The 18607-nt window shown below is 33.0% G+C and overlaps 1 non-coding gene across 2 annotated transcripts in view; it reads left to right on the top strand.

Annotated features, from left to right (window-relative positions):
* Window positions 1–18607, top strand: part of LOC107520384 — a 66592-nt gene that overhangs the window by 8324 nt on the left and 39661 nt on the right. For both annotated transcript variants that reach the window (XR_004951263.1, XR_004951262.1), the window contains exons 3-9: window positions 4049–4124; window positions 9394–9525; window positions 11409–11532; window positions 15987–16047; window positions 16131–16177; window positions 16556–16631; window positions 17710–17811. This is a non-coding gene — a transcript (uncharacterized LOC107520384). The remainder of the gene's footprint in view (window positions 1–4048; window positions 4125–9393; window positions 9526–11408; window positions 11533–15986; window positions 16048–16130; window positions 16178–16555; window positions 16632–17709; window positions 17812–18607) is intronic.

The raw sequence follows: 18607 nt of genomic DNA, 5'->3' as shown, positions 1-18607 counted from the left end.
TCTTATAGGACATGAGTTAGGGCTTGAAGCGAGACTTGGATTTAGATCAGTGGTTCTCAGCCAGGGGTGATTCTGTCCCCCAGGAGACATTTGAGAATGTCGGGAGACATATGTGGTTGTCACAACTTGGGGTGGGGCATGCTACTGGTATTTAGTGGATAGAGACCAAAGGTACTGCTAAACATCCCACAATACACAAGACAACCCTCTGTGATGAAGAAATATTCAGCCCTATATGTCACTACTGCACAGTTGAGATGATCAAAGAGCCTATGGAAAGTCACAAAACACAGAAGGATAAGTGAACTTGATGTATTTGTGGGACCCCGAATAGACTTTCTGGATTGAGAGACATTTTCCATGTGAGATCTCTGGTAAAAAGTGAGAGTCAATATATGGGATATGGCTGTATTAAATAAGGCCTTGAAAGAGTCTCAACAGATTTGAAATTTATTGTGTAATGATAATATTTATAGAAAGTTTTCATAAGAGTGAGAGGTATAGGATGGGATAAATGGGGGATAATCTACAAGGTACCAATGCAGTTATCCAGGTTAAAGTGATAAGATCAGCACAAAGAGATAAGAACAAAAAAGAAGAGATGAATATCAAGTCGTTTAAATAACTAAGGTTAACAATGAGATTAAGGATCTAAGAAAAGGGAGAACTAAATGCCTTTTCTTTTGACCTCACACCACTTTCCTGTGCTCTCTAATCACTGAATCTCACTCTCTGTCCCTCCCTAGTGTGCCAGCTCTTGTTGCAGCTGCTGTTCCTGTTCTGTGAATTAGCCTTCTCTCTCTCCACCTACTGCTCTTTTATCCAGTGAGTAGAAAACTTAGGGAACATTCTAGCCAAGGAGGTAATGCAGGCTAAAAATGTACAGGATTTCAAGAGGGATTTAAAACTCAGCAGGTAAATACTTTAAGGCCGATTTCAATTTTCCTAATAATCTTCTGCCTTAGAAAACATCCCTTGCTGTCAGTGACCCAATATTTGGATGGAAATTGATCTATTTATATACTAAATTATGAGTTGTTTGGGTAAAGTAGTTGAGGAAAAAAATTGTAGTGGTGCTTATCCTTTTTTTAAAAAGTGTAGCTGCCCCTGTAGTAAAGAATAGTTAAATTATTTTTATGTCGAAGTTTAGAAGGTTAGAAATTATTAAAATGGAAGTACTTGGATTCTCTTTTAGTCTTATCTCTCCAATTACTTAGGTATATAATTTTGGGTAAAAAAAATTTTAATACTGATTAGCTTTAGTTTCCTTTTCTGTTGAATGGGAACAAATATGTGCTTGTTTAAGAATGCAATGAGGATCTAGCAAGGTAGGTAAAAATTTATTTAAATATGTCCTTTATGAATACAAATTAGAACCAAATTTTATTTTTATGAGAGTCTATAATAAGGTTGTGGTGTCAGGAAGTTCTTAAAAATAGAATCAAGCACAGTGTCCTAAGAAAATGGTTTCCTTGTATTAATGATAAGGATCATCTCCCTCCTGGATGTCAAACCCAGAGATATATATGTTTATAGAATTACAGTCATAATTGAATGTCATTTATAATAGTGATATTAGATGTGCTACTGAGGAAAGGATAAATGTCAAGTATTCAAGGGCATCTTATTCCACAAGTAAAGAATTCCATCAAAGAAATGACCTTATAAAAATGTCACAGGCAAAAAATGTAAGAGTTAGTGAGTTCTTTAAAAGTAAAAAGGAGCTCTTTTATTTAGAATGACTTTTGATAGAAATCATTTTCTAATTTCTAAAGAGAAAGAAACCTATTCCAACATTATTGCTCTGTTATTGGATTTTTGGTAGCATTTGAAATATATTTTAAAACTTGAGAAATAACTTTTTTCAATTCTAGATAAATTATCAGAATCAAATTTCTGTTCTTACAAAGCAAAGGACTTAATCACCCTTTTGAAGGATAGTTTTGCTGGAAATAGAATTCTTGGTTGACAGTATTTTTCCTTTTAGCATATCATCCCACCACCTTGTGACCTTCATTGTTCCTCATGAGAAGTTAGCTGCTAATCTTCTTGAGATTCTTTTTTATGTGATATGTCATTTTCTCTTGCTGCTTTCAAGCTTTTTCCTTTATCTTTGTCTTTGAACAGTTTGATAATGATGTGTCTAGATATATATCTTCATGAGTTTATCCTGTTTGTAGTTTGTTAAGCTTCTCAGGTGTTTAAGGTTTTCATTAAATTTGATAAGTTTTCTGCCATTAATTCTTAAATTTTTTTCTGGCCTGTTAGTCCTCTCTTTTCATTCTGGGAGTCCCATTACGTATATATTAATGCACTTAACAGTGTCCCAAAGGTTTCTGAGGCTCTGTTCATTTTTCTTCATTCTTTTTGCTGTAAGTTCTTTAAACTGGATAATCTCTATTTAAAATAGAAATTTCTTAAACTTGAATATTGTGATGGTTCAGAAGGGATGGTGGGTAGTTCATGAGGGAAGGTGCCACAGATCAATGAAGTTAGCTTCACGAAGAGGTGGGCTAGGGGAGACTGGGAAAATTTTATTCTAAGGAAAGGGGGTATGTAAGAGGGCCAGAAGCAAGAGAAAACATGACATGTTTAGAGTGAGACAAATGGCTCAGTATGGTAATATGATCTCAGGTGAGTGAGAAAAGCCACATTAGAGAAGCCTTGTGTATCTTCCATAAGCAAAAGAAAACCATTGAATGACTTTAAGTAGAGGAATAATGTAGTAAAATTTAACTGAAGGTACAATACAGTATTATGTTAAATTGCTAAAGAATGATACAGAGCTAAGTTTCATAAGAGTTTAGAGGACACAAGACAGTGAATCGGTGATCTTGCTTAATGACAGTATCTAGGTGACATTTGACCCCGAGAGTCTTAAATCTTTGTTTTTATGATTATGATGAAATTTTTTAACCTATAAATAATATATAGTATATATGTATATATAATAAAAGTGAATTTTTTCCATATTGATTGAAGTAAGCACTTTGGTACATTAGTTATTTTATAAAGCCAAATTTATTTAACATTTATTTAATATAGAGCACCTGTGGTGTGGTAGGCACTGCATGGTGAGTAAGGAAGACAAGCATATTCACTCTTACAGAGTTTATGATAGACAAGCTATCATTTGTCAAAAAAATCACATAATTATATGTATAATTACAGACTCTTAAGTGCCCTGAAGGAAGGTGAAAGGTATGGCTAGCAGGAGTAAGTAGACAGATGTCACAGGCTTTCCTGAGAACTGATATTTGAGCTGAAATCTGAAGGCATTAAATGGGGTTGGTGGGAATAACAGAGATCATTAGAAGGACCGAGTAAAAGAAACAGAATGAATCCGGAGCCTGGAAAAGGAAAAGATAGTACAAAAATGAAGCTAGAGAAGTAGACAGGGAATTAAAAATGCTTATTTTAAGAAATATTTATGCATTATAATTGGAACTTATCAAGCATAATTTAGGAAATAATTATATAACAAAGAATTATTTTTAAATCCAGATGTCTTGACCTTGTTATTCATAAAAAGTCATCATAGTAAACAAAAATGTTTAAAGTTAATGAACTGTAGTTTTAATTCAGGATTACTCAGAAATTAAAACAAGACATCTCCAAAATAATTACATTGAAAAAATAATTTTGTTTTCTAACCATTTATTAAAACACATTAAGTGTTCATGTTTTACTCTTATTCCCACATTTAATATCTATTTACCACTATTTAATATATAAATAGTGTCATTAATCTAAAATTTGTAAACTATTTTCCTTCTCTTACAGTTGCAGAAGAAAATAACAGAATATTATTTGGCATATTGAAAATTTGTCCAGGAAATGGATTCTACCTTATTTACTATAGAAATGCTGCACATATGTAAAACCTTAAATTTTTTTTTTTTTGAGGAAGGAAGTGATTAAAATTTCAATCAAGAAAACAACCAACCAACAAATTAGGTTCTATTTATTAAAAAATAGTTTCTTTTTTTACCATCTTGAGTCATTAAAATATTTTTGTTATAATTGTAGTTGTTTATTTTCATTGCAGGTGGAGGACTGTGACACCAATTGGACATCCCCTACCTGGAACCCGATTCATTGCTTTTAAAGTTCCTTTAAAGGGAGTATGTATTTTATTTTATTTTATTATCTATCTTATAAGAAGAATTGGGACTAATGTGATCCATGTTTATTTAATGTTATGCTTTTCTTTGTAAAAATATCTGAATGCAAGTTTCCAGCAAATATTTGACATAGAAATAACAAACTTTTCACACATATAGTTGTTAATTGTTCATGCTAGTTTTGAATTAATTTTTAAATGATAACTTTATTGACGTATAATTCACATACCATAAAATTCACTAAGTATACAATTCAGTAGTTTTTAGTATATTCATGGAGTTTGTACAGCTGTCACCACAATTTTAGAACATTTCATCACCCCCTCAAAAACAAAAACAAAAACCCATGCCTAGTAGCAGTCACTCCCCTTTCTCCCTCACTTCCATCACCTAGGCAACCACCAATCTCCTTTCAATAGATTTGACTATTTGGGACATTTCATATAAAGGGAATGATACAGTATGTGTCTTTTGTGACAGGCTTCTTTATCATCATGTTTTCAAGGTTCATGGTGTAGCATGCATCATACTTCATTTCTTTTTCTTGCCAAATTCAATTTTTTTTAATGGCTAAACTTATTTTATTGAAAACATTTAACAAGGTTAAATACTTTTTTTGAGAGAAAATAGCTTTAGTCCTAGTGTTATTTTGTTTTTTATATCATGATATCTATTTAAATGTAATCTAAAAATATAGATAACTTTTTAGTACCTACCCCCCATAAAGATCAGCATTCTTTTACTGATTTGTCTAATTATTGTATAGCATTTCCTAAAAAAATCAAAATGCTATGTTTTATATGGCCTCAGAATCATGGCAGCTTTAATTTCTCTTGCTTTCCCTGACATTGAGAAAGTGTGAGCACGCATTTCAAAATCTTTTATACTTGCCTCCTAATTTAATTCATCTTTCTTTTTCAGTGATGTTTAAGTTATTTTTTTATATATTGAAATATAATTCATATACCATAAAATTCATCCTTTTAAGGTATATAATTCAGTGATTTTTAGTATCTTCATAGAGTTGTGTGATAATCACCACTAATTCCAGATTATCATTTTCATCACCTGAAAAGAAAACCCTTGGCAGTCATTCCCCTGGAGAAGAAAATGAGGAATTTTCTTCCAATCACTAATCTACTTTCTGTCTGTGTGTATTTGTGTATTCTGGACCTTTCATATGAATGGAATCATACAATATGTGATCTTTTTGTGACTAGCTACTCTTACTTAGCTTGATTTCAGGGTTCATCATGTTGTACCATCTACTAGTAGTTCATTTATTTTTATTGACAAATTGAATTAATTTTTAAAATATATATATTTGGCTTTGTAGTATATTATGTTAACTGCAATTTTTTCTTATTAACCATATAATCCAAACATCAAACCTGTCATACCATCAGCACACACCATTGAGAGCAGTAACAGGTACAGCAGTCTAGGAGCATGCTGGTAAGTTTATAGACACTGATCAAAATTATAGATTTACTTCCAGATAATCCATATGTAACATTTGACATTTAAAAAATTCTATAATCTTTATTTAATATAATTATGGAAACTTAGAATTTTTGCATTTTGGAGAAAAATGAATATTTAATCAAATGAAGCAGCCTGGCATCATGACTGTTTAAGAATAGAAATTTCTAGATTAAAATATTGATTGCCATTTAGCCTGTGACGTTGGACAAGGAATTTAACTTTTCAGAGCTTCAGTTCCAACATTAATTCTAATGTCGTAATTATAGTGTAAGAATCTTGGATTAATCCTAATTACTATTTGATTTCAAAAAATCCTGCCAGATTATTTTAATGAGAACTCCTCTACAAAACTATTTTCCATTCATTGTTAATACTTTATTTCAGGCTTAATTTGTTAATACTTTATTTCAGGCTTAATTTGTTGGTCTACTGGAATGTATTGGTCTACATTCCAGTAGACCAAAGCAGAATCGTCCCCCTCGAAATGTTCTGAGTCCTCAGTGACAGGAGTTACATTTTTCTACCTTCTAGCCTGAATATCATGTGTGTACTCTAGGCAGCCCTTTCCAGATGACTAGAGTTTAGTCATTGGATCTCATTTAATGAAGCAGACTCCTACTTCTCTAGTTCAATGTAAGAATATACTTAACTACGGGTTTTTTTTTATAGGTTAATACACACTGGGCCCTCTGTATTACACATTTTGCATTATCCCATTTAATCCTCATAAGAATCCTATAATGTAAGGACTGTTTTACAGATGATGACACTGAAGCTTAGAGAGGAAAGTAACTTGTCCAGATCACATAGCTAATAGTAACAGAACTAGAATTCAAGCCCAGGGTGGTATGATGGTTTCTAAACCTCTGATCTTAATCACAAAGACTTTTGCTGTTGTTTCAATAGTGTGCATTCTATAACTTTCCATGTGTGAAAGTATGTGTGCTTTCACTATAACTCTCACTGTAGACCCACCTGTATTTTAGATTCTAATTTTATAAATGGTCTTAATTTGGATTTCCCCAGAAGCAGACCCAGGGACAAGGTTTTGAATTCAAGTGGTGTATTAGGGAGATGATCCCAGTCAGCACCAGTGAGGGATTGAGGATGTGAAATAGGAAAGTGAAGGAAACCAGTAAAGAAACTTGTTCAAGTCATCACTCTGAACAAGTTCAATCCCTTTAGAGCACACAGTGTAAAATACGCCTCAGAGTTATCAATCAGCTCAAGGGGCGAGGAACTTAGGGTAATAATCCTCAGATTGCCATCTGTCTTTGACTGAAGACTCTTCTTGCAGGCATTAAAACTTCTCTGTGCTACCCTGTGCATGCAGACCAGAGAAAGCTCTCAGGTAGATAGTCACAGGTGCTGTCCACAGGATGCTGCAACATGCCACGGAATGTGCTGAGGTGTAATGGCAGAGTGCTGACAGAGATAGCTACAGCAACAGGATCCAGGACTTTGCCCTATTTCTGAGGGTTTTTTCCCCTTCCTGATTAGCATAGCTAATGACCTTGATTACATCCCTAAATGGGATTATTTTGTGAATCACTTAATAAACTTCTTATTAATGGTAGCTGCCTTCACCTAAGGTCAGATTAATAGGCATCAGAACCCCATTCTTTGCAGGTTCTGGTAAACTCTGGACATTTGGGGAAAATGATTTGGTTGATCAGCTATGAGAGGACATAGAGGCTTTTTACTCTTCCTTTGAAGCAAAAGTTCAAAATGTAAATCAGCTAATCTAGTTAATTATATGAGAAAAGTATATTCCCAACTAACTTGTTTCACAGGATAGAGGTGGAAAGGAAGATATTACAAAGAAAGGTGTAGGAAGGACTTGGAGAATACTCTCAAGTAGTATATATTCAGCTCTTGGTAATTCAAGAGTGAAATGCCTGCTTTATACATTTACTTGGAGCTACGTTTATTTGCAACTAGTTTAATTTCTGATCTTACATGTAGTCTTTGAATTAAAGATCATTCAGTTTTTGGAAGCAGAATGAGACTAACACATGGACAATAAGAATAAGCCTCGTTTCATTTTAAATGGCTGTTCTAAATGCTTCAAACTGTGAGAAAGCGGATATGATATTCTTTGGCTAATTCAGTCTTAGGACTTAATATTAGGATATTTGAAAGAGGAGATTATCTACCTGGTTACATAGCTAATTTTAGAGCTTAAAGTGTATATAAGGGTAAATCAGCAGAGTAGGTTCCAAAGGCTGGTCTTAGACTACCTTTTCTGGCTGCCTCTGAGTCACCAGATGAGCACAAAAATGGTTCCCAGACTTTAGCTCACAGGGAACTGTTTCAGTAGTTCAAGGTGGGGTCTAGAAACTTCTTTGTTTTTTCTAAGTTTCTTCAGGTGATTGCGGTGGCCATCTAGTTTTGGAAATCACTGGTGGAATCAATCTGCCTTATTTTAAAGATATATAAACCAGGGTCCAGAGGGCTTTAGTGACTTCTCTAAGGTTATACAACAAGGTAATGGTGGAACTATGACTGTTCCCACTTTTTATGACTCTCCAGAGTTCTCATAATATCACAGCTGTCTCTCCTGTTGGAAAGAGGGAAGGAGGGCTGTCACAAGACATCAAACATAAACTTTTTTTTTACATGAATAAAATAATATCTTTATATAGAAAGTCACAGATGTCAGCTAGAATAAATTTGAATTTTGCAAATTGGGAAGAATTTTATTAGAACCAAACCCATTAATATTAATTGAATGAGACACTTTCTGAATATCTGATGATGAACATAGCCTGAAGTTCTTTAGGAAAGCCCTCCCATTGGTTCTGACCTAAACTCTAGCTAATGTAGAAAGTTTCAATTCTTTTTTGTTATTGTTGCAGAACCAGTGCCATTAGGCCTTATGACTCTCTGAAGGAGACAGGGAATACTCTAAGACCATGCTATGCAATGTGGTAGCCACTAGGCACATATGGCTTTTGAGCAATTGAAATGTGGCTAATCCAAGTTGAGATGTACTATAAGTGTAAATAGATATTGAAGGATCAGTTTTAAAAAGTAAAATTCTCAATTTTTTTTATTAATTTCATGTTGAAATAATATTTTAGATACATTGAGTTAAAATATGTTAAAATTAATTTTATCTATTTTTCATTTTTGGAATGTGGCTACTAGAAAATTTTTAATTTCATATGTGGCTTATATTGGACAGAACTGCTCTAAGAGTTATAAGCTATTTTACAGAAATACAGTATGTATTTTATACATCTAATGCAAAGCCTGGTGGATCAGGTTTATGTGCAGGTTCTTCATGCCTCAGCTTAGATCATCCAAGAAGCCCTTGATGTCTTGGGAAGCTGAATGTGCTCTGAGAAAATAACCAGGAATTCACGATTTCTTTGAATTTTTCTAAGGAGCTATAATGGCATATATTTTTCTGTAGCTCTTCTAAACTCCATTAATTGTACCATTTACATGTAATCCTTTGTTTTGGACCCTTTGTACAAAGTGTTTTTAGTATTATAAATAATGGTGTAGTGAATATTCTTGAACTCAGCCTCTTCCCTCCACATCTCTGATAATTGCTTCAAGATAATTTCCTAGACATAAAATCACTGAAGCAAAATATGTAAATATGTTTAGGCTCTTCTCATAGCTCTAATTTGTTAAAAGCTTTGTCAGTGTTCTTAAAGCTATGAAAGTTTTCACCAGTCCTTTTTGCCTTATGTTTTTTTCATTTCCTTGTTCTTTTGTAAGTATTTACATTTTATCTTTGTTTTGTAAACTTATTGTTCATTTTTCATTATAGGCAGTTAATCAGAGACTTACCCCAACCCAGAAGTTTACACCAAAAGACTTGATTAGTGCAATAAAAGCACTAAATGTGGAGCTTGGATTAATTATCGATTTAACATATACCACAAGATATTATGAAGTTAAGGTAAAGTTACAAATATATTTTATTATCATGGATAGGTCTTGAAATAGAAAATACTTTTTAATATTGTGTTTGGAAAGTGAATTGGGATATTCTTTTGGTTATTTTAATATAAATTTCAGAATTTCTCATGTATAATCTCTTAGAAATCTTCTAAATCCTTCACATAATTGTATAGTGTCCTTTTCTAAAACCAGGATTGTGCTAAGAGGAAAAAAATGAAATTTTATTATTTTAAGAGGACAGAATGTAGTTGAATGTAGAACAGGAAAGGAAAAAGGGAGCAAGGAAAAAAAGGAAGAGAGCAGTATAATGGATAAGAAAGCAAAAAAAAAAAAATGTGAGACAGGTATTACTCTACAACAGTGTTTTTAAAAATTTCTTTAGCATCAGAGTCATGTCTATCTTGCTCTGTAGCCTATTATGTAAAGCAGATAAACAGGGAGTTGTTCTGGTTGAAGCAGGAAATTAAGGATCCACTACACCTCATCATCATCTTCCCCTATCCATCAGCAATCTTAGGGACAGTCGTCCCCTCCCTATCCCCAGTCTTGGAGAGCAAGAGTTTTAAAACCTTGCTGTAGAGGAAAATAACTCTTGAACCTTGCTGTTCAATTGTATTGGCGTTATCAAAGATGTCGTCTCTCATTTTTCCCTGATTCAGTAACATTTTATCTTGGATGCCTTGCTGCCGTATCATAGTTCAATAACATAAAACTAAACCTACCATCATTTTTTTACTTCCATACCACTTTTCCCCAAAAGTACACATTGGCGCACTCTTCACCTGCCCTGTTTCCCCTGAAAGGACCACTATTTAACCTGTCGAGTTCAGTTCTGTGTCTTCCTAGTACCCTACATCAGGTCAAGGACAAAATCCTATAGATTTTTTCTTCTGAAAAAAGATTGTCCAGGTTTTTACCCAATTTTTCAGCAGCTAGTCTTTTTCATTCTTATTTTCCCAGTTGTCCTTAAACATCATTTTCATTCCAATTCCAGTTTCTTCATTAAAAAAATAATAATAATAATAGGTCTTCCGTTCTCTCTGCCTGTAAATTCCTCTCCTTGTCTTTCGAGACCCAGTTTAATCATCTTGTTCTTCTCTGTCCCTTACAATGTACCATCTTTTCTAATTAGGTATATCTCCTCACTATATCATGAACATTCTATGTCTTTTCTTGATTCTGTGCCTTAAATAATTCCATAAACTTGGAACTTTTTTCTCTCCATTTCTGCTCCCAAAAATCTATGTGTTCTTCAAGGCCTGACATTTACCGCTGCTACTGAACTGCTGCACATATAACCAGTTGTTTTATTCATCATATAACTATTCAGGTATCCTTTATTTTTCCAAATATATTAAATCTTCCCAGGATCTCATCTTATACATTTATACTCATTGCCAACCTTGGCATTCTTTAGTTGAATGTAGTTAATTGATTAATTGATTTTACTTAAATGATGAAATTAGTCCTTTTATTCTTAGAGCCCTCCTTTTAATAGATTCTCTTGCAAATTTTAGAATCAGTCAGGGAAACATGTAACCATTTTAAAACAGGCTAAGTAAACATAGCTTAAGCTGACAACTTGAATTCTCTAACACCAACTGTGGAGTTAACACTAAGTTTGTATATTAGGTTGACCCTGTGTCTGATTAATCACTCAAATCCTTAACTTATGATTATCATGGGCCACTAGGAACTGGGCTTATTTTATAGCCTCTTTCATGTAGATTACAAAAGAGTTCTACACATATTGATGTAAAGTAGGCCTTCGATTTAGTCATTGTACTCTATTTTTAAAATACTTAATTGTGAGTTTATTGGATTAAAGAATTTGTTTTTAATAACTTATAATTGTTGCATTCTATTTTCCTTTGTTTCTAGGATTTACCTAAAAGTATTCATTATAAAAAACTTTACACTGTCGGACTTGAAGTCCCCGATAATGCTACTATTCTGCAGTTCAAAAAGTGGGTCAGAAAATTCCTTTGGGAAAATGCAGAAAATGGTAATTAACAATCTTTGATATAATCAAAACATCTTTACTTAATTGATAAAGATCATTTTAGCAGAAATTGTTGTAGATCACTTAAACACGATATACATGTTTTGCTCAAATACTTTAAAAGGAAATTATCAAAGATTTCCCCTGACGTTACAGTGCGTGAGTGCCCTTTACTTTAGGAAAACTTGCTTCAGGGATAGTAAAGAATACAGAAAAGGTACATCGAGGGATGAGTATTTGCTTTTCAGATAAATTCCCTACAGCATTCCTTAAATGCTGATGCCCTCAGAACACATAAAAATGTAATTCAGTATTTTAAAAGTTACTTAGAAATAACTTTTTTTTAAAGAATGTATAGCATAAAGTAAGGTATATCTTAGTCTTTTTGGTGTACACTCTGGCTTTATAAAGGAAAGAAAGATAAAACTTAAAAAACTTGTAAAAACCTTTTAACTTCATGAATCTATTTGGGGAAGTCTTTTCTAAATAAATAGAGGTATATGTAAACATGTATTTATGAGAATGTCCATTGGTGTGTTTTTAATATTGAAAAATTGCAAAGCTCCTAAAGGATCATTAATATGAAATTGGTTTAATAAATTATGGCATGTACATACACATATGGTGTACCAGACAAATGTTAGAAACAAAGTAAAAGAAGAATTTTTAGTTATTTGGCAAAATGCTTGTAAGATATTTTTAAATGACAGTTTCATTACATAATTATATTTATAAATAATGCACAAAGGTATCCAAAAAACATTACAATTGTCCTTTTCCTGTGCCTGCTTATCACAGAATGAATTACGTGTGCTAAATAATTATAATAGATACCAATTCTCCCTTACCTACCTGCATGAATCTCCTGAAATAAACATATTTTTACACCCAGAAATATAAAAAGGACAAGAAACCCATTTTGGAGGTGAGTGAATAGAGAGAAAAAAGATGAAATTGGTACTGCTTACCTAGTCTCCTGGCCTTAGAGACAAGAATTTCAGGAGACCAGCCTACTTCTTGAGAAGTGATTTATTTCAGATACCTTGCTAATGGCTCCTCTTTAACCAGCTGTTTAGTAAGAGCCTGAGGGGTAGAATTGTTTTCAGGGTTTTAGGCTTATCAGAATAGTTAAGATGCCAACTATAGCAGCCTTATTCTGGACCCAGAGCTAATTTTTGCTGTGTCTATCCCAGCAAATTAAAAACAGTTTCTGTAAGCTTATTTCCTCCAAAGGTTAGTTCAGCTGTTTATATAAGGAAGACAGATTTAACGAATCAGAACCCTGTTCTTACTGGGTTCTTCTGAACAGTGTAAAGTTGCATTTTAGTCTTTGATACGAAAAAGTTTGTGATGCTTTGCATACTAGAACATTGCTATGATCTTAGGCTCTTAATTTTAAAAACCAAGTTGAGAAAAAAACAATTTTCATATGTAGGCTGAAAAAATACACACTCCTTTTTTTATCCCTATCCCAAAAGTTAGTCACCAATAGATCTTTTAAGAAATATTCTCTAACTCCAATGGAAATCCTCAATGCTGGCTTAATCTGCAGTCCTCTTTCTCTTCCCTCGCATGTTAGAGAAAATACTTCCACAGTGTGTGAGTGCTGGCATGGATTGGTAGTTAAGTGTTTCAGCTGGGTTCCCAGTGCTGCTAAGCAGTCTTCTCCCTGTCCCAGGTCAGCTTACCCAGCTGCTTCGACATCTTGCCTCTAGAACCATACTCGTTTTCCCCGCTCTCAGCAGTAACATACTGCTTCCCTCTTCTCAGTGAAAATAGAGGACAATTAGATATACTTATCCGTGTCCACATTTTCATTCCCTTTGCTTTCCTAAGAAAAGCAAACCAACCTTCTACCTCTACTGGATATTCTCTCCAATCCTACCTCCTTCAGGACACTTTTTCATTTATCCTTACCTCTATAATATCAATGTGTAAACATGCACAGGCCTCTCCAATCTTAAAAGAATACCCTTTTCTCCATCTTGCAACCTTACTTAATTCTTTCACTCTGTTTCTTTCCTTTCCTAATTATGCTTTTAGAAGAATTGTCTCCTCTCATTGTTTTCATTTCTTCAATTCCCATTTACTAGAGAGTCTTACTCATTACTTTTAATCTGATTTCTATAACCCTCTAATTATAGTTCAGTTAGAAGCTTGTAGAAATTCAAGGAATAGTTTTCCATCCTTATCTTGCTTGAATTTCTGTGCTTAACTTATTGTTCATTACTTCCTTAAAGCTTTTCTGTTGGCTTTGATGATTTTGTTTTTCTCATTTTTCTTCTACCTGTCTAAATGTTTTTCAGTTTTCTAGCTGTCTTGTTTTTGATTGTTTGTTTGTTTGTTTTGTTGAAATCCTTAATAGCTACTGTTTCTTAAGATTCTGTCCTGCTTTTGGCAACTGCAAATCTGGGGAGGTCCCAGCCTGGCTGAGGACATTGATCTCATTGTCTTCTTACAGCCTTTCCCCAAGCCCCTGAAATGGTTTGATTAAAAAGGAAAAAAAAAAAAGATTCTGTTCTCTTTTCACTCAGATTACTTTGTTTTTTTCTTTTCACTCAGATAACTACATCTCGTCTTTTCCTGTGGCTTCAACTTTAGGCTCCCAAATCTATATTTCTGGCACAGACCTTTTTCCTGAGTTCCATATCACATACATATAGTATCTTCATTAAGGGGTTCATCTGACACCAATTAACTGAACATGTCAAAAGCTTAATCTTTGACATGTTCAGTTTATTGGTGTCAGATGAACCCCTTAATTGAACTCTTAATCTTTTTTCTCCTGCTCCTACTTCACCACATCTACTCATCCTCTCTAACCTGGGTTATGATTATTATGATAGCCTCCTAGGTAGATTTCTTGTCTCTCCTTCCATGAATCATTCCTTCAAATGTCCACCAGTTTATCTTTCTAAAATGCATATCTTATCAGGTCACTCCCTTTGGGGGTATCTCATTTAATAAGTGTCAGATTCCTTAAGGTAACACAGGATGTTTCACAGCCTGATTCTTGACATCCTTTCTAAAAGTCTCTAAAGTCTGTTTCACATATATCTCACATGTCTGTTTCCCACACGTGTTATACTCCTTGCCTTTACACGTTCTTTTATTGAAATGTTTTCCCATCTTGTTCACTTGGTGAACTCCATCATATTTCTCAAGGTTATCTAAATGTTTCTTTCAAACGTTTCCTCTAAAACCTTCTTTCCTTCAGTGCGAAAATAAGGGTTCTCTCTTATGTACTCATAACAACTCTGTGTGCATTTATTCTGTAGTCTTATGATAAATGCTTTGTTAACTTTTATGTCTTCCCCTGCTAGACTCTGAACTCATCAAGGTGCTGACTAGATTCAGCTTGAATTACCTCTGCTATCATTGCTCAAATAAAAACTTTACCTTAATTTTTTTTTATTATATAGCCACATAGAGATATTTTGAAAAAAATATGTACATATCAAAAAAAGTTTCTAATCCAATAGTGATCATTTTCCACATATAAAAAGACCATAAGTTAGTTCTGTTATTTTCTAAAAAAATAAATTCCATTCCATTCAAACTACACAATAAGTAATGAAAAAAGGTCTCTAAAATCTCTTATCAACTCATTCTAAATATGTTCACATAGAAATTTATTTTATTTGAAAGTAAAGACTTAAAAATGTGAGTTTTAACTTTCTGTCAGTTGAAAACAGTGCACTAGCAGATACTGAACAAATGCTTCCTGAATCTTCACCTGTGGTCCTGTGGCGAGGTGGCACATCAACTCTTGAGCTCTAGGGATTGGGAGGATAGGAAAGGTGAATGTAAGGTAGATATAAGTGAAGAATAAAAATCTAGAGCATGACTCTTACGAAAAAATTTTCTCAGAAACAATAACCAGGAGATGACTGTGCCTTTCAAAATCCATCTTCTCTAGGGTAGGGTAACTCTTTAAGAAAAGTCACCCCAGCCATGAATAGAAAGGATCATGGCTCATTCACAGAGGTCAGTAGAATCATCTTTTAATTCTTCAACTATGGTAACAGATAATGTACCTCCAAGAAGAATTAGTGTCATAGATATTTCTAGCAACCAGAAAATATTAGTACATTTTATTGAATGCAAAGGCAATTAAGATCAAAGAAGTAAATTTTAAATTATTTCTTTTTGAATAATGTTTGAAGCATGTTGTTCATGAATATCATATAAACTTTGTCATTTGATTAACTTAAAAGTAAGTCATCTTTAATACTATAATGTCAATATAGAAAGTCTGTTTCTTTTCCAAATCTTTGATAGTATTCCTTTGACCTATTAGATTTAAATATAATGACTAAGAATTCTACTAGTGGTAGATATTTTTATTGAAAATTATTACAAATTATGTATAAAACATGCTTTGTCTTGTACTAGTATAAAATTTTTCATGCTCTTTAATGTCGTTTTTTTTTTTTTTTTTTTTTTACATTTTATAGATAAACTCATTGGAGTTCATTGTACTAATGGAATTAACAGAACAGGATACCTTATATGTAGGTAAGAATGATATAATTAGTAGAAGAAAATTTTTAAACTCAGCCTTACCTATTCTGTAAAATTGAAATGATGTTTTTATTCAGGTACCTTATCGATGTTGAAGGTTGGGATCCAGATACAGCAATTCAAGGTATTTTTATAAAGTTCAGCTAAAATCAAGGACCGATGTTATGAAAACATCTAGTGCCATGTAAATCATTATGCTTCAAAATATGGATAATAATGCTTTTTTATTTTTTATTCTGTTATTTTGTTTTTTTTATTAGCACCTTTTCAACTTAATACATTTTAACTAGGTTTTTCAGTATAGCCATTTACTTACAAAAAATAAAGTAATAATATTTTTATATTAAATATTTCTCTGTGAAGTTTTAGAATTTCATCACTACTGCCATAATAAATCAGTTTGTTACAGTATCTGCTAGTTGGTTACAGAAATCCAAGGATCTTGTCACATAATTTATTTCATTTTATTTGATTAACATTAATCCTTCTTGGTTATTTTTAGCTTTTGGTGAGGCCCGTGGTCATCGAATAGATGGATGTGTTTACTTAAAGGATCTCAAAACTCAACCCATGAGAAGGTAACTTTTAAACCTTATTGTTGTATCTTAAATTAAAACCTTTTTTACAACTCTCATTATTAAATATAGAAACTAAAAAAGAACTAATTTGTATATCAGTAGGACAGTCTGATTGGCATAACTAATTTTATGTTCAGTATATCCAGAAGTTTTAGAAAATTATCCTAAAGAATGTTAATCATAGTTACATTGTTATCTATCAAAAAACTCAGACTTTGTCATCTCCTAAATTTGGCCTCATAGCGCACGGAAGAAATTACTTTAAACTGAAAAAGCTTTAAGTGTACAGGTATTATCAGTCAGTCACCTATATCATAGAAGAGGAGCCTTGGGATGCCTCCTCTAGAATGGTAGTTTCTGAATTTGTCAATATAGCAGAATCAGCCAGAGAATGTTTTAAAAAGATAGATTCCTGGTCCCACCAAATGAGCTACTAATTTAATGGGTGTAGTATTGATGGGAAAGCCTGTGTCCACTTTATTTAAAAACTGTATCAAGCAAGTTACTTGGACATAAATGTTAAAATATAGGCTCAGATGTATCTCTAAAGTGTTTAAACAGTGCCTGGAACATTTTTGGCCCCTAGCGAATATTTGCTGAATGGATGAGTCAATGAATAGATGGATGGTGCTAGAGAAAGACATTCAACCAATAAGATAATTTCCTATGGAGAAAGCATAGGTCCTCAGAGAAGGCATGTGGAAGAGCAGAGTTAGGGAAATCTGATGTTTCAGTCCTCTAGTACCCCTGCCCTTATTCCTTCTCCCCTTTATCTCTTTTATTACCCTTTCCTCATAGTGCCTATTCCTTAAGCCCTTATTTTTTATGATTGCTTGGCCATTGGAGATAATGTTTACATCCTAACAGTTGAATATCCTCTCCAAATTTTACTTGACTAATGACCTTTACCTCATGGTTCTTAAAATTTTATTCTTCCCACTAAAGCAGAATGGGAAAATATCTGTAGATTTTTTTCCAAAATGCAAACAGTGTGTAGATTTTTTTTCCTTCTTATTTTGTGCTTATGTGTCCTTGTTTCTGGTTTAATTTAAAATTTGTATTGATATTTTTCCTCTAGTAATCTTGGAATGGATGTCTGGGATTCTGATGATGATGCAAATCCCCCATCCAATTCTATGGAAGAATCCAGGGATTGGCACCCAAATGAAGAATTTCATGGGTAAAAAGTACTATAATTTTAGATATTTTACAAAAGTTAAAAAACATATTCCTTAGTGATGATAGAGTAGGAAAAAAATTAACAGGTCTGGGAATCAGGAAATTTGCATTCAAATCTTTGCTCTGCTACTTGTAAATTGTATGTAATCTAGAGCAAGTGACATAACCTTTTCTATGTATGTAACATAGAGCAATTGAACTAGATCAGTTAGTTAGCTTTTCTTTTTTTCTTTTCTTTTTTTTTAATTTTATTTTTTAGGCGAGGCAACCCTAGGTTGACCTCACAGATTGCAAAGACCTTGTCATTTTACAATCCCTTACTTTTTTATTTTTTACACCTATAGCACCTGGTCTTCCTAGGTCAGTTAGCTTTTCTTATGCTGTATTCTAAGTACATATGAATCTAGTATTTCATGAAATATTATTAGTTTTATAAGACTAAAAAGAGTTTGTAATCAAATAAGTTTTGGAAACATAGATTACTATCACCATGAACATTAGCTTATTAAAAGTCCTTAGAATTCCTGAAGTAGAAATTTATTAAATTTTATTTAACCTAGCATTTCCCCAACTTATTGGAGCACAGAACTCTCTCTTTTTCCTCAACAGAATGAGCGTTAACATTATACGGGACACTAATGTTCTCCAAACTATTGGGCACATGTTGAACTAGGTAATTTCTATGATCCCTTCAAAATCTAAAATGCTATATGATTCTTAGTAATAATTTGTGTTTATTCTCTCAATATATTTGAAACTGAATCAAGGCTATCAAATGGTACTAGAATTTCTTATAT

The sequence above is a fragment of the Rousettus aegyptiacus genome, unplaced genomic scaffold (assembly GCF_014176215.1).
Source record: "Rousettus aegyptiacus isolate mRouAeg1 unplaced genomic scaffold, mRouAeg1.p scaffold_m13_p_6, whole genome shotgun sequence".
Taxonomy (NCBI): domain Eukaryota; kingdom Metazoa; phylum Chordata; class Mammalia; order Chiroptera; family Pteropodidae; genus Rousettus; species Rousettus aegyptiacus.
Note: the sequence above shows the minus strand (reverse complement) of the source record. Positions and strands in the feature narration are given on the sequence as shown.